Below are 16,795 nucleotides of genomic sequence, written 5' to 3'. Positions count from 1 at the left end.
CGCAATAACTGACCCCAATCAAGACAGGAGGGGGAGAGGGGCCGGGGCTGGGAATCAGGACTCCTGGGTTCTATTCCCATCCACTGGCAGGAGTGTGAGCTAGTGCATCAGAGCCGGGGCAAGGGAGTCAGGACTCTTGGATTCTGTTCACAAGTCAGGGGAGTAGGGTCTAGTGGTTAGACTGGGGGCTGAGAGTCAGGACTCCTGGGTTCTGTTCACATTACCTGGCAGGAGTGTGGTCTAGTGGATTACAGCAGGGATTCTGTTCCCAGCTCTGGGGAGAGGGGTAAAGCATGAGGGACTGAGAGTCAGGACACTGGGTTTTAGCCACCTGGAAGGAGTGGGGTTTACTGGTCTGAGAATCAGGCCCGTTAGCTCAGAGGATTAGGGTTGAGTGGTTGGAACTAGGGCCTGAGACTCAGGACTTCTGGGTTCTCCTTCTTAGTGCCACCCTGACCTGATCTGTGGCCTTAGGCTCGGCACCTCTGTCTGGCCATCCAAACTGTCAATCTTAGGTGCTTTTAAGTTGTCCATCACCACAGCCTGCAGGTGTCAAGACTCCACCCACCCTGCGCCTCAGTTTACAATGGAGGGAATGGCTCTTCCCCAGGGGCAGTGGTAGACGGCATTAATGGCGGAACGGGTGATCAGATCCCTGGCGGCCAGGTGCTAGAGGAGCAAAGGGGCTCAGCAGCAGTGGGTGGCGATGCGGAGGGCACCCCACTGTGAAGCAGGGCAGGCCTCTCACATGTCCTGCGTATGACTGGGTGTGATGTGCACACACACACACAAACACTCCAGGAAGGGCTTTGCCCGGGTGGCTAAATGGCAATGGCAGCTGTTCCCAGGTCAGCTCTCTGAGCAGCTCCGGCAGACCAAGGCCTCAGGGTGCCATGGTCAGCACTGGAGTCCATTGGCAGACCTGGGGGCAGAGGGTCAGGTCAGGGGTCTGAGGTACATGGCGTGTGGAGGAGGTGGAGCCCAGCACTGGAGTAGCTGGGGGCTGTGGGTCAGGACTGAGGGGTGTTGTCAGAGCTGGGGGGGGCAGGACCCCTACACACAGAGCTCTGCCAATGCCTCTCAATCCCAACCCGCAGTCCCTGCTAGCCCAGCCCTGGGTTCCTCCACACACAGCCTTGCCAGTGCCCCCCAATCCCGACCCAGAGCTCCTGCTAAGGCTGCCCCTGAGCAGACACTCCCCATCCCACCAGCATCGTGTTCTACTTCTGTGCCTCGGGTTTGAACTCACGTAGCATAGTGCCAGTGCATCACCTCACTGCCCCGTTCCCTCCTAGGGGTAATTACCTGCCTGGTCATTTCTGCCCACCCCGCCCCCATGCTAGGCACGTGATGCATGAGCAAGCAGAACCATCAATAAATCCCTTAGCCCAGCCACCTGTGGGCAGCTTTCCCAGGCCCCACTCCAGAGATGCCAGCCCTTCCTGCTGGTTCATAACACCCTCTGCCCCCTTCAGGAGAGCTGTGCCCTGGACGCTAAGGCCAGCCAGGGGAGGGCTGGGGCATTTACATGCTCACCTGTGAGGATTTACACTGTCAGTGCCCATAGCAGAAGCCGGGGGCTTTGGAAGGCACTGGCTTTCAAGGGTGGGACATCCCCTTGGACGTGACAGCTTTGGAGGCTGCGCTGGAACCATCTCAGGTGGGGTGTGAGTTGGGCCGTTGATCCTACTGGCTCTGCAGTGTGCAAGGAGCTGCATGAACCACCAGCGGCACAGGGACTGCAGGCTCAGAGGAGACCTGAGCCAGGGGTGCCTTGGCCAGCAGCTCAGGAGAACAGGGCCCAGGCCCAGGGGGAAAGGGAGGAGGCCAAGCTGAAAGCTGGAATCTTTCCTGCCGGGGAGTGGAGGCACTGGCAGCTGCATACGGCCTAGAGGCCCATTAACCCGGCCGCGAGCAGCCTGCATTATTGACAAGGTTGAAGCCAGGCCCTGGCGCAGGCAGCCACCGAGCCAGCCCAGCTGCATGTGCACGGGGCCGAGTGCGCGGCAGGCAGCCCCCAGGCAAAGCACTCTGCCTGCTCCACAGAGCCCCCCTCCCTGGCAGCCTGCTCAAAGGAGTCTCTGAGTGGGAAGTGTTTCATGGCAAGAGGGGGTTGGCTCCTTGTTGGAGTGGCTGCAAGGTGTCCAGCATATGAGCAGGCCTGGATTGCTCTGGACCCAGAGTATGGGGGGGGTAGCTTGGTCCAGAGACAGAGATCCCAGGGGAGAGCAGTGTGTGGTTTCCCCACCCCTACCCCTCAGTCACCAGGCTTTGGCTGTGCTGGCTGGGGTTTCATAGGCAAGATCCTGGCCAGAGACATGCTCAATACCCAGAGCATGGAGGTGCCGTGCCCATGGTCACCCTGCCCCGCAAGCGCCACCCCTCCATACTGACATAGGCATCACATGCAGGTGATGTCACATAGGGATGGTGCATGTGACAGCACCAGGTATCACATGGGCACAGGGGGTCTCACATGGGGGTAACACAGGGGGATGGTACAGGGGATATCACATGTGGAGGCATGGGGGGTATTGGGGGGGCATGGAGATGGCTTGGGGTGGCATAGGGATTATCTCATAAGGGTGGCACAGAGTTGGCACAGAGGCATCATCCATTGCAGAGCACCACGCTGAGGCCCCTTGCAAACCCTATCTGTTCACCCAGACACTGACACTCCCCACCCCGCCAGTTGTTCTTTTCAAACCTCCCTTCGTCTCAGAGGAGCTCCGCGGCGTGAAATGCACAATATGCTCTATCTGCCCTGTGGGAGCCATAAAATATTCACCAGCAGCTCCCATTATCGTCAGATGCAATCAAAGAGGCAGAGCGTATGCGAGGCCCTGCTCGGTGACATGGCCCCGCGCTCTCCTGAACGGGGCAAACTGGCCACATGGCCCGGCCATCACTGGCCCCCACCCCAGCAAGGCAGGGAGACTGCGAAACAGGCTCTGCTCAGCGGGAACCCACCGCAGATGAGGCACTGGTGCTAGCACCCGACAGGCGGCCAGAAGCCTTCCAGCTCAGCGGCTGCGTGTGTACAGAGAGGGGCCGCTGAGGCTACCTTGGTGCACATCCACCAAGGCACAGGGTGGGGATGGGGTTTGCACCCCCTTCAGGGCGGGTGTAGACCAGGCCGAGTATTGTCCTGATTTTACAGTGCTCTTCTCCCATCACGCACTGCATCCAGCAAGGGTGCCCTTCCCCCAGTCACAGTCGCTACTGCCGCACAGCTCCTCCTGCCCTTCCCGCCCAGCACAGGCATCGCCTTCCAGGACAGCCTGGCCTTCCCAGGGTTCAAGGGAGGGATCCTCCACTGTTGGCACTGAGGTCCTGTCCCAATCCATGCGCCTTGCCCATGGCCCTGGGGCAAACACCTGCCTTTGTGCCCCTGCCCAGCTGGCCCCTGACACTGGAGCAGGTGGGGAGGTGAGCCAGCTGGTTCTAAGCCAGCCAGTGCTGTTTTTCCGAATCATTGTCCCCTGCCTGGTAGCGATTTAGACTCGGATGTGGGTTTATCTGGTATTCTCATGTGGACTTGCTGAGGACACAGTGGGGGCAGTTTTTCACATCATGCAACCCACCCCCACCAGTGATGGTGCGTGCGAGGTCATGCCGATGGGGGCAGGGCACTCACAGTACCAGAATGTCTGCTATCCTGGAGATGTAGCAATGCACACCCTCCCTCGGGGACTGCCCCCAAGCCTCTCTGCAGGGGCTGATGCCCTGCGGCAGGGCCATGACACATGCAGGCTTTGCCCTACAGGATGATGGGAAGAAAGTGGCCATGCCCCAATCCCAGCTCCTGCATCAGAAGCCATTGCCTTTAGCAGGTGCATGTGTGAAAACACACAAGGCAAATCAGGACCAGGCCGGCCAACGGGACAATTGACAATCCCACAGAAATCACTTTAAAGGTCTTTCCTCATGGCAGCTTTGGCCTTGACTCCAGCTGACTTTCAGTGAAGGACATCACCTATGGATTCACCAGTACCGCTTCCCTGGAGGCCTCCTACTTCTAAATCTAATTACCACCACTGGGGATAGAACTTCAGCTAAACAAGTAACTTCATCCTCTCTGGCAGCAGGAGTAGGCTCTTATCCTCTCTGCAGAGTAGCCACCAGAGAGGGAGGTGCTAGACCTGCAGGGTGTTGGAGCTTGTTGGCTTGGCCAATTGTTGATTGTACAGCCCCAGGTGATCTGGCTCCAGGACGGTCACTGCCCAGCATGTGTTGTGTGAACTGACAGCTGGTAGGGTCATGCACAGCCCCTGAGCTTCAAAGCAGGACACTGTGCAGTGGTGAATAATATATTTATATTGTATAAGGGGGAGTTGCCAACAGAGCTGGACGCTGAGGCCACCGAGTGCCATCACACTGCTCTTTAATCAGTAAATGTTGCCATCATACAAATACTGGTGGAGAAATACGGAAAAACCCAGACATTGTTTGTCCTAGCAGATTTTTTTAAAGGAGTCTTTAGATGTAGCAGGTGGCAATAGAGCCGGACGAAATATTTTGCGTGAAATTTTTTTCTGGCACAAAAATGAAGATCCAGCAACACCTAAACATTTCCCGTATCTGTGTCAGCTTCATCAACCTGGTCATTTGCCAAATACCCTACCAAAAAAATTCTGAAATACCCCAAACATTTCATCTTCACATTTTTCAAATGAAATATTTCAATGTTTTGGTTTGAAACGACTTTTCATTTCAAAATTTCTTTTAATTTTATTTTTGAAAATTCAAAAAATGTTTAAAAATGGTCATAATGGAAATGAAACCTTTTCACTTTGTCATAATGAAACATTTCATTCAACCCCAAACATGGTTTTTTCCACTTTTCAATTCCCCAAAACTTTTGAAAAGTTTTCGTTTTCCATCTGATCCGAGACTAATTTTCTTCTGACTTTTTGCCATTGAACCAAAAACTTCATTATTCACCCATCTCTACTTGGCAACACCTCTGTTTGCCAGCGGCAGAGAAATCAGCATGCTATTTTGGTTGCGAATGTGACTGTTAGGTTACAGAATCTTTCTATAGTTCTGAGTTTTGTCTGTTGACTGGTAACGATGGGGGCTTGAATGTGAGGTCATTAAGGCTCAGATAGCATCTGTGGTCTCAAACTGTGGTCCCTGGATTGCTGGTGGCTCATGGGGCATTTTTGCTTTTCCTCAGCGCTGGATGATGAATCTGTGAGTCTCCAAGCAGTGCCTAGTCCAGGACAAGTGGAATTCCCTGAAATTTAGCCAAGCACATCTGCTGGGCATGCCAATCCACCGGTGGCTGGGCAAAAAATGACATCAAAAAGAGCCTCAGCATCAACTAATCTGTGTTGCCAGTGTCTGTGTTCTTGAGAAGTCAGCACTAGGCTGGATAGACACTACAGTGATGGACACCTTAGAGATGCAGATGGTCAATAGCAGAAGCAGCTGCTGCTCTTGAGGGAATCCAGTGCTTGACTGGGTACACTGCTGGAGGGTCACCTATATATTTAGTCTGCAGAAGAGGAGAGTGAGGGGAGATTTGATAGCAGCCTTCAACTACCTGAAGGGGGGGATTCCAAAGAGGATGGAGCTCGGCTGTTCTCAGTGGTGACAGATGACAGAACAAGGACCAGTGGTTTCAAGTTGCAGTGGGGGAGATCTAGGTTGGATATTAGGAAACACTATTTCACTAGGAGGGTGGTGAAGCACTGGAATGGGTTACCTAGGGAGGGTGGTGGAATCTCGATCCTTTGAGGTTTTTAAGGCCCGGCTTCACAAAGCTCTGTCTGGGATGATTTAATTGGGGAGACTCAGGCCAGACAGTGGGTGCTGTCCTCATTTTAAAGACAGGTTCAATCATCAAATAATTATTATTAATTGGTCAACTGCTCATTGAAAGGCAATTTTCCACACCCCTCTGTCTCAGAGCTGCACGTCCACAGCTCACCCAGTGCCCCATAATCCTGACCCCCAGCTCCCTCACTATCCCAGCCCTGGGGGACCTGCTCAACAGAAGAATTGGGGCACGAGCTGCCCAGGCCAGGCCGACAGCCAATGGCCACAGCAGCCTCAGCTTAAATCCAGACTCAGGATACTTCCCTCAGGTGCCTCAGTCTGGGCCCCCCCAAGTCAACTCCAGCACCACACAGCACCTCTCCCCTTCTTGTCTCCACCCCACTTCTCTCTAGCTTGACATCCAGATCTGGTCATTCCTGTATTGTTCCCGTCACGGTGCTTAGAGCTATTTGGGAGTCTCCAGCATTAAGCTGCCAGGATCTGTCAGGATCTGTCTCGGTCACTTAGCTTTGCTCAGTAGCTACCTGTGTTGAACCTACCTCTCAATGTGCATCAGGCCTGAAATCCTGCTTGCCACAGGCTGGCCCGACCGACTTCCAATCCCCTTCCCTTGCTCTTCCTGACAGACCTTCCCTTTCACATCCCCCACCCTCAAGATTTAGCCTAGCAGTAGATTCAAAAGGGACAGCTGATTTCGTGGTTAGATGGAGGTGCTTCCACTGGGTCTTGGGGTAGTCCATCAGCCATAGCCCTTTTTCAGGTATCCCCACCACTAGCAACAGCAGGTTATTATCCAGTGTAGCCCTGGCTAGTTTAACTTGCCTCGTGGTGGTCACTCTGACCTGTGTAGTCAGGCTTAGGGCCCCTAAAAGGCAGCTAACCCCAATATTGCATTTTAGTATGAATGGGAATTTGTCCAAACATTTGTATCAGAAAGTGTGTTACTCGCTCATTCCTAGCCCTGTGTTCTTTGTCATCCAGTAAGGGAGCAGACGTGTTATCATGTGACCTTTGGTGACCAACCACAGGACAGAGATGGCAAAGAGTCAAGGCAAACAGTTGGCAAGGGTCCTGTCATCTGAAAACGCTGTGGTAGAAACTTGCGAAGAAGAGAATGAGGATGCATCAACCAAACCGGGGGTGCAATGCACCAGGAATCTTTCAACTCTCTCTGCTAATAACCATGCCTACAATAAAGGGAAATCTTCTCACAACCTCACAATTTTGCTTTGGACTGGCATGGGAATTAGGCTCCAGAGAAAACCAGCCTGGGGGAATATTACAGAGGGAGCCTAGCGAGCAGTGCAACAATCAGTGAGTGGAGTGAGGGTGCTCTGGGAGGAGCGGTAACATCCTAGGTGGCAGGGAGACAATGCCCCAATTCAGGAGCCCCCTGAAAGGCTCAGGTCATCCCATATAATTCGCACCTCAGCTGCCAGCACTGCTGGTAACAGACATCAGCCACAGCCACCATCATCTTCTTGGTGACTGTCCCCATAGCCACTATCACTGCTACTGCTGGCTGCAGTCCCCGCACACCTTCCACCCATGCTGCCAGGAACGGAAACTCAATGGACTCTCAAAAAAATGGGGGATGTAGCTAGGGTGGAAGCGACGGGCTCCTCTCCTTGACTGTTCGCCAGAGGTCAGGCTGTAGGGGCCCCTGTTAGAGACAGGCTGCGTTAGTCATTCCCAGAGCTAGAGAGAACCACAGGGTCGGGTCTGCATCCAGCAGCCTCAGGAGAGGATCCCCCTTTTTACTCAGCCTTACTGATCCCAGCCTGTCTCCTCTCTTCGCCAAGGGACAGGACAGAGACTAGGCCGAGCTGGTGGAGGAGTGGGGTGAGTTAAGGAAGCCGAGGGCAACTTGAACCTTGGGGGTGGGTGGCTGCAGAGCATGGCCCAACACAGCACTAGGGTCTACGGCAGAACACTGAGGCAGCATCCAACAGGTCCCCCCTTCACTCCTCCCCCTGTATTTGACACTGCCCTCTATGCCCCAGCAAGAGATGGTGGGAAGCTGATGGGATGCAGCAGGAAGGGGAAGCAGCTGAGGAGAACAAAGGGTTGAAATAATAACTCCTTCCCTCTCCAAGTTGTCCCTTCCTGACCAGAGCCAGGCCCCAGAGCAATGGGGAAAGACGGGGAAGCCGAGGAGACACTGCGCCTGCCCCCCTCCCCCCCAAATTAACTCTCCATCTGTTTCTTCTCAGCTGAGGCTGATGGCTTGTGACAAGGCCTCCTCACTGCAAATCTGTTTTGCCTGGAAAATCTATTACAAGTTGCTCTAAGAAAGACAGAAATCCTCTCCTTCTGTCTCGCCGCACTGGTCTCTCAAGGTGCCCACCCCAGGCAAGAAAGAGGTTTGGGAGCTGGCGTGCGTGGTCTGCTGCCTCCATCGAGGTGGAAAGCTCGCCCGCTGACCGTGAGGCCAGACCTTGGGCTGCCTCCCTTCCTCCCCTAGGCTCTCGGGGGTGGAGGGCATCCTGCCCATCTCAGGGGGCCAGGCCTACCTTGCCTGTTACAGTCAACAAGAGGACACCCTGTTGTACCCTTGTGGGAGGAGGATTGAGCCTCTTAGGGGCTGTAAATGAGAACTCTACACAGTCCAAAATAGATGGGCAATGCAAATCCCATCAGTTATTCCAGTGCTGGGTAACCCCTCCCTCCCAGCACTGCTAATGAAAATCCCATAAGTACCTACATGGGAAACAAATATTTAATAATGGGCTCTTCAATCTAGCACAGAAAGTATAACACAATCTGAAGGCTGGAAGTTGAAACTTGATTAATTCAGATCAGAAATAAGGTGTACATTTTTAGCAATGAGGGTAATTAATCACCAGAGCAATTTACCAAGGGTTGACTCGTGGTGGATTCTCCAGTGCTGGCAATTTTTAAATCCAGACTGGCTGTTTTTCTGGGAATTGTTTTGGGGCAGGTCTCTGGCCTGTGCTATGCAGGAGGTCAGCCTCCATGATCCCAGCCTTGGAATCTATGAGTTTGGAAAACTGGGGTCAAATTCACCAAATTATTCTGATGAGGGAAAAAAACCTAAAAAAGAATTCTAAAAAAATTGAAACCCTGTTTTTTCAATTTGAAACGACGACTCCTTTCAAAACTTAATTAAAGAACATTTTAAAAAGTCACTCAGGAAAAGAAAAAGAAAATGTTTCCTATGAACCAAAATTTATTTATTTAATTTTAAGTTCACTGAAACTTTCTGAAACTTTGCACATTGGATCATCGTCAACCTGAAATGAAAACTTTCTTCTATTTTTTTTTTCAGAACAGCCAGTGAACTGAAAAATCAGGTACTTGCCCAGCGCTAGTGTTTAGTGCTAATGCCAGCTGTGCCACTGGATCCCTTTATAGATTAAGCTAAGGTCCGGCCCTTCTCTGCCTCAGTTTCCCCATCAATGCTATGGGATTACCAGGTTTGGCCTACCTCCCAAGCAATCATGAGTGTTCATTACTCACACACCCATACGTTATCGCAAGACCAGCGATGAGCTGCACCCCCCCCACCACTGTAGGAGCCGACAGGGGGGTTGATTAGCACTTTTGGGGCTTCTTTTGTTCTATTAATAACTTCAGAGTAGCAGTGCACAGACAAGGCAACATGCCTTTCAGTGAGTCACAGCTACAGACGCAGCACTCAGCCATGTGTTGCCCAGGTGTAATGAACGGGTGGGTTATGAGGGCAAAGTCCCCTGGTGCTATGTTGCTCAGCGGTGGGTGTCAGAGGCAGCTGTGGGTCAGAGCCCACACACTGTAGGGTGCACAGTCCTCTCTGGGGGCACGCTCAAAACCAGGGGCAGAGGAGTGAGCTGCAAAGGCCTAGCAGCCCCCCGAATCCATCCCCTTTCACGCACATAGCAGAGTGGCACTGTTAGTGCCACGGAAAATCCAGGCATTGTGCTGATGGCCAGTGGGGTAGAAGGCCAGGTGGAGAACAAGCCGAACCCCTCTGACTCTTTCAGTGTGAAGCCAGCCCTGAACCCACTTGGCTGGCATAACTTGGCTGGCTTCAGATCCAAAGGCAATGACTCCAGTCGACTGACAAAGGGATGAGCTGGGGCAATTGGCTCTGTGGAGCTGCCTTCTGCGCCATGCTGAAAGCAGCAAGTCGCGTGGCTGGAGACAGTTCTCACGTGGGTAGTGCTGCACTCGGTGCACCCACATGCTTTGCTGTGCTTTATTATTTACAGGGGATTTAGTGACCCCACAGCCCCTCCTCCAGTCCCTTGGGGTCCCAAGAGTAAAGGCTCCAGGCCCAGTGCAGTCCCACTGGTAGGCTGAGACAGAGGAGGGAAGGATGGCCTGGAATACTGGAGAAGGGCTAATGTGGCGCCCATCTAGGGGGAAAAGGAGGAACCAGGGAACTATAGACCAGTCAGCCTGACCTCAGTACCTGGGAAACTACTACAGCAATGTATGAAACATTCCATTTGCAAGTACCTGGAGGATGAAGGGATGATCGCTAGCAGCAGCATGGATTTACCAGAAATAGGGTAACTGCTTTGTTGGATAGGTGGAATGTGGTGGACATAATATACCGGGACTTCAGCAAGGCTTCTGCCACAGTCCCACAAGACAGTCTGATAGGTAAACTGGAGATATGCGGGCTCGACGGAACTACCATTACATGGATACAAAATTGGTTAAACAACGACAAACAAAGAGTATTAATGGAATGATGTAAGATTGGAGGGAGGTCTCAAGTGGGGTTCCACAGGGATCTGTTCTGGGGCCAGTGTTGTTTAACATGTTTATTAATGATCTGGATGTAGGTATAGACAGCAGACTGATCAAATCTGTAGATGACACAGAGCTGGGGCAGAGGGGCGTTGCCAATACTTAGAAGAATACATCTAAAATTCAGAGGGTTCTTGATAAATGGGAGAACTGGGCTATAGATGACAAAATGAAATTCAACGAAGACAAATGTAAGGTGCTATGCTTAGGGAAGGAAAACCAAATGCACAAATACAGAACGGGGGAAAACTGGCGTGGCAGCAGCACTGCTGAAAAGGATCTGAGACATGTGGTGGATCACAATCTCAACATGAGTCAGCAACGTGCAAAAAAAGCAAGTGCAGTTTTAGGTTGCATTAACAGGCATAGCGTGCAAGTCACGGGAGGTGATAGTACCATTCTACTCGGCGCTGGTTGGGTCTCAGCTGGAGTATTGTGTCCTGTTTTGGTCACCAATGCAGAGACAGCCCAGGCCTGCCAATAGTGGGGGGAAGGAGCAGAATGAGGGCAGCTGGCTTCAGCAGTGTTACTGAGCATGCTCAGTACAAGCCAAGCAGTAAATCTGTGGGGGCTGTGACACTTCATCCTCTTCCCCCCATCCCCATGCGTTGTCTGTGCACCAATGTATAGAAAGGATGTTTAGAAACTGGGAAGGATCCAGAGTCAAGCAACAAAGATGGGGTGGAATCTACGCCACATGAGCAAAGGCTGAAAGGACAGGGGATGTTTACTTTGGAAAAGAGGAGATTAAGAGGGGGACATGATAGCAGTCTTCAGATACTTGAAAGGCTGCCATAAAAAAAAGAGGGCAGGACAAGAGGCAATGGGTTCAAACTAGAGCATAGCAGATCTAGACTGAATCTCAGGAAAAACTTCCTAACTGTAAGAACAGTGGGACAATGGAACAGACTCCTTGGGAGCTTGTGGAACCTCCTTCACTGGAGGTTTTCAAAAGGAGGTTGGATAGTCATCTGTCTGGGATGGTTTAGACACAACAAATCCTGCATCTTGGCAGAGGGTTAGACGAGCTGACCCTGGCAGTCCCTTCTCACCGTATAGGTCTATGGCCCTGTGGATAGGACACTCACTGGGAACTCAGGAGATCTGGACTCAATGCCAGGCTCTGTCTCTAGGTGATTTTGGACACTCAGGTCCAGATCCTCCAAAGTATTTCAGCACCTAACTCCCAGTGATTTCCTTTGAGACACTGGGCCTCAACACCCCACCTGTGCACTGGGGTGAATACGTGACTCTCTCACGGGGGTGTTGGGCCGGTAAAGATGGTGAGGCACGCACATACTCTGCTGCTCTAGAACCTGCGCTGGCACATGCCCTGCTCTATAGTGACTAGCCCGCCATCCCAGGGCATGGGACGCTGGGAGTGGGCCTGCGCAAAATGCATCCCAGGAAACTTTTTCTTTTCCCTTCCCTGGTCTCAAAGATGAACACCTTTGCAACATTCGGCTTTTTTTCAAAATTTTCTATCCCCCCCAGCAACATTTTCCTTTTCTCCTTCCCCTCCCCTACCTGTTTGCTCGGAACCCGCAGAACCAAACAACTTTGGCTTTTTCGCAATGAATCACTACCATCCTCTCCCACCCTGTAACTGACCCCTCTCCCCGTGGGATCCCCCATCACCATGGGGCCGATGACCCCTCAACACCCTTACCACCACATCCAGTTTCAATTAAAGCAGGATGACCCGCTAAATCCCAGCTCCTGGAGCCCCTGGTAGACGCAGGAACCTAGGAGTGACTTTAAATGTGGCTCAGAGCCTGTGATGGGGAATGAGTTGGTATGATGGTCCCAGCGCCACGCCCATGGACTTCGGACTGGCTGTGATGGAGGAACTCTGTGAGATCTATGTAGCAATGCAGAAGCAGCTGAGTCCCTCCCCCCACTGCACACCGCTCTTAGCACCAGATGGCCTGCAACGGTGCTGTCCGTGCCCCAATCGACAAGCTGCCAAATGCAGCAGAGCATTGAGTGAGATGCAGCACTTGCCTCCCTCTCCGTCTGGCATCTCGGGGCACCAAACTCCCTGGGTCTGAACCTCCCATCAGTGCACAAACCCTTGGCTCCCAAGAACACGTTAATCCTACAGTCCCCAGCAGGGGGAATAAGAGGCAGAGCTGGCCAGCCAGTGATGTGTGACCCCTGGATCTTTCTCCCCAGTGACAGTAGCTGGCGCTCCCCACTTAGTCCTGCTCTGCTGAGAGATCATGGAACCTCTCTGCTCTTTGCCTGACTCCCAGACCTCCTGGTTGCTAGGTTGCCCTGACATTGCCAAGGGCGGATCAGTGCGTCTGAGTTACACTAGGGATAATGCACCCACCTCTGCCCACTTCACCTTTGTTCCCACCACTAGGCCAGGCGGCTGGGGACATCCGCTCGCTGAGCTGAACAAAGCAATGGCCATCTCTGCTGTCAGCAGGCCCTTCATCCAGACCAGCGTGCAGGAGACACAGCATGGGGCCAGCACAGGCAGGGAGCCAGAGTGAACCACAGGGTCTGTCCATGTCCAAAGCCTCCCCTGCACCCTTTATAGGCACTACAGCCACATCCTCGCCCTTTCTCCACCACTAGGAGGCTCTAGAGATCCCAGGGCACCCACTCAGTCCTGCAATTAAATTGATGCCACTGCAAACAGTGGCTTAGCTGGCTGGGGGGGCAGCAGCCTGTAATGCAGCACAGGGCTCTCTCCCAGGAGGCTGACAGGGGTTACAGGCTGAAGGGGTCACCCCCATCCCTCCAAGGGATCCTTCCTCCTGAAAGCAAGCCCCCTCCCACTCCTGGGGTGACATGTGGAGGGGATGAATGGCAGGTGCCCCTTCTGCCCAGCAAACTCTGATTCTGCCTCAGCGCTGAGTCCTCCATGCACAAGGCAGATACAGCCCCTTCACGAGAGACTCTGGGAAGTCAGACTCCAGGGCCCAGTCAGTCCTTGGCCTTTCGCTGTCACTGCCAATAAGGGGGACACTCAGTGCCAACAGCGCTGAACTCACACCCCCAAGCAGGCCTTGCCATGGAGACACCCACCAGCCACTGCTGACTTGGGCTTGATTTGAACTAGCAACCCAGCGCAGGGGCTCCTTAGACCAGACCAGCACCCTCGGAGTTCAGACATTGTCCCTCCAAATGCCAAGGTCTGGACAGCAGATGGCTAAGAGAAGTGATGCCAGTCGGCTATGAAACCAAGCGTGGTGTGGAGAATGTGAGTAGGGATGTGAATTCACCCTTCCCCACAAAACCAGGGGTCACCCTATGACGTTAATAGGCTGCAGGTGGCATACAAACAAGAGGAAGTATTTCTTCACACAATGCACAGCCAACCGGTGGAATTCATTGCTAGGAGATGTTGTGAAGGCCAAAAGGCTAACAGGGAGGTGGGACGGGGGTGTCAAACAAGCCCTGAATGGTTCATTGAGGATGGGTCCATCAATGGCTATTAGCCAAGGTGGGCAGGGACACAACCCCACACTCTAGGTGTCCCTAAACATCTGGGTGCCAGAAGTCAGGTGTGGCAGACGGGTGGATCACCCCATAACTGCCCTGCTCTGTACACACCCTGAGGCTCTGGCATGGGCCAGCGTCAGAGCCAGCAGGGCAGCTCTCAAGTTCTTCGATCCCCTGGGCTCCCCTGCACTGGCTGGGCAGACAGCCTGTGTGAGGTGGGCAGCAGCTTTGCAGGAATCTTGGTCCAATGTTCCATACCAAGACTTGGAATGATCCTCGTCCTTCCCAGCTGGGAGCAGTGATTGGCTGCAGGGCTGGCACCCCACGAGTGCTGCAAACTGGTGTCCAGGAGGGCAGGCCTGGAATGCCAAGGGGCCAGGCCCCCAGCACTGCCGTATGCCAGATAACCCCACCCTTTTCCCCAGCGTAGCCATGGGTTAACCCCGTTTACTGGGCATGGTCACACCTCGGGGTGGGGGGAGGGAGCTTCACCTTCCAGTGAAACACACAAGGCCAAGATGCCCATGGCTGGAGTTTGGGGAGGGCTCAGAACCCAGCCTGGCTCATTGCAGCTGAGGCTTGGGCCCCGCTGCACAGGGTGTGGTCAGGAGGGCTGGGCAGAGATCCACAGGAGGGGGAGGGGGCACAGTAGGAGGCGGTGGGATGGGATTCCACTACGGCTTGGGAAGTGTTCAGCTATGGGGGCCAGACAAGCCCCCTGGCCAGAGAGAATCCGTGAAGCAGGGGTAGAGAATGTGCAATGAAGATCCACAAATGAGATGCCTAGTCCAGATCCCCCACCACCTACCCACTGCTCCCATGGCCACCCCACCCGACGGCAAAGGGCAGGGCAGGGCAAGAATGCTTGGTGGGCTGTGACAGCCTTGAGCACTGCTGACAGGGGGGCATGCACTGAACAGAGTGCCCTACCCCAGCAACCAAAGGAAAACCTGGGACAGTCCAACAGGGGTCAGGCAGAACAGGTTGGTATCCTAGAGAGAGAACCAGGCCTCACCTCAGGCCAATGTATTTCATGTGACGACTCTGCCCCTCGCTGGCTGGTCTCAAAACAGATTTCTGCACAGACATTGTATTTCCACAACCCCTAGCCAGCAACTAGCTCATGCGCTGCCCAAGCAGCAAGGAAGGGTCTGGCCAATGTTTCCATGATGGCATCAGAGAGATTTAGCCCCACCCAGGATCTCTCTCGGTGATTCAGTCCAGATGGGAATAGGGCAGAGACGTTTGCAGGAACTGGGGCATTATGGATTTAAATCAGTTTGTTTCTGTCCATGCAGGAGCACGCGCGCTCTCTCTCTCTCTCTCTCTCACACACACACACACACACACACAGTGTGTTGCCAACGTTTGCACTTTTATGAGTCTCACAATAAGTGATGTTTTTTTCTCAAAGCCCCAGCTCCTGGATTCAAGTGAAAGGCGAAAATCCCACCTGTCATTTAAAAACAAACAATGTCGAGCTTAAAACAGGCCCCAATCACCCACGAAAGGGAAAGAAACCAGAAGACAAAGAAAATGAGCCCCAGTTTTATTTTTAAAGCTCATGATTTTTAAGTCAATCTCATGACTTTGAGGCCTGACTCTGGATTCTTGAACAGTTGGGGTTAGGAACACCATCCACACCCACACCCACACCATTTATAACTCACCCTTTATGCAGACCCTTGGGCCCAGATTCTGATGCGGTGTGAACGGGTGCCACTGCTGAACTATGTCCCCTTACAGCAGTGGCAATGGTGGATAGCTGAAAAGAAGCTGCTAGAAACCAAGAAGCCTGGACATTCTCATAAGGAATCTCAGGAAATGCTGTCTCAATTAAATTACTCTAAAATGGATGTGAACCTGTTTGAAAGACCGTATTGAAAGTGTAGTTCACTGTCAAATGGGGGCCACCATAGCTAGATCGGTCCCACCGGGGGCAGTCCTGCATCTGATGTTATTCACTATTTTCATTCAATAACAAATAACGGAGTGGAGCGCGTGCTTACAAAATGTGTGGCTGACATCTGTGTGGCGCAAAATGTGTGGCGATCTAGGGGTCGCCCGCACTAGAACTCAAAAACAACCTCAATAAATTGGAGACTTGCTCTGAAATGAACAAGATGCAATTCAATAAAGACAAGTGCATCGTACTACATTTATGAAAGACAAATAAAATACACAGCTCCAAAATGGGGACTAGCTGTCTAGGTAGTAGTATGGCTGAAAAGGATCTCTGGGTTACAGTGAATGCCAAATTGAATAAGAGTCAACAATGTGATGCAGTTGCAAAAAAGGCTAATGTTAATCTGGGGTGAATTAACAGGAGTATTGTAAGTAAGAGACAAGAGATAATCATCCGGCTCTACTCAGCACTGGTAAGGCCCCAGCTGGAGTCCTGTGTCCAGTTCTGGGTACCCCACGCTTTCGGAAAGATGAGCAGCCCCAGTTCGAGCTCTTATGCCCAGCCATACAGCACACTACATCCCCAGTGCCAGTAAAGAATGCAAACATCCCAGATCTCAATAGCACAGGTCCTGCTCCCAGCACATCCCACGGGCCAGGAGATGTGCTAGTCAAAGCAGTAATATTGCCCTCACCCACACAATGATTGCTGCAGTGACCACTTCCCCCTGCTAAGGAGTCTGCCGGCCCAGGGACTATTTACGATGCAGCAGGTCCAAGATTTCTCAAGGGTTCAAAGAATCAGAGCAGCACCGGGCTGCTGGCCTGATCCATGGGCCAGTTAAGGAACATAGCAAATAACAGACATGACAAGCTACTGGTGTGTTACTGC

The sequence above is a fragment of the Dermochelys coriacea genome, chromosome 10, assembly GCF_009764565.3.
Source record: "Dermochelys coriacea isolate rDerCor1 chromosome 10, rDerCor1.pri.v4, whole genome shotgun sequence".
Classification (NCBI taxonomy): Eukaryota; Metazoa; Chordata; order Testudines; family Dermochelyidae; genus Dermochelys; species Dermochelys coriacea.
Note: the sequence above shows the minus strand (reverse complement) of the source record.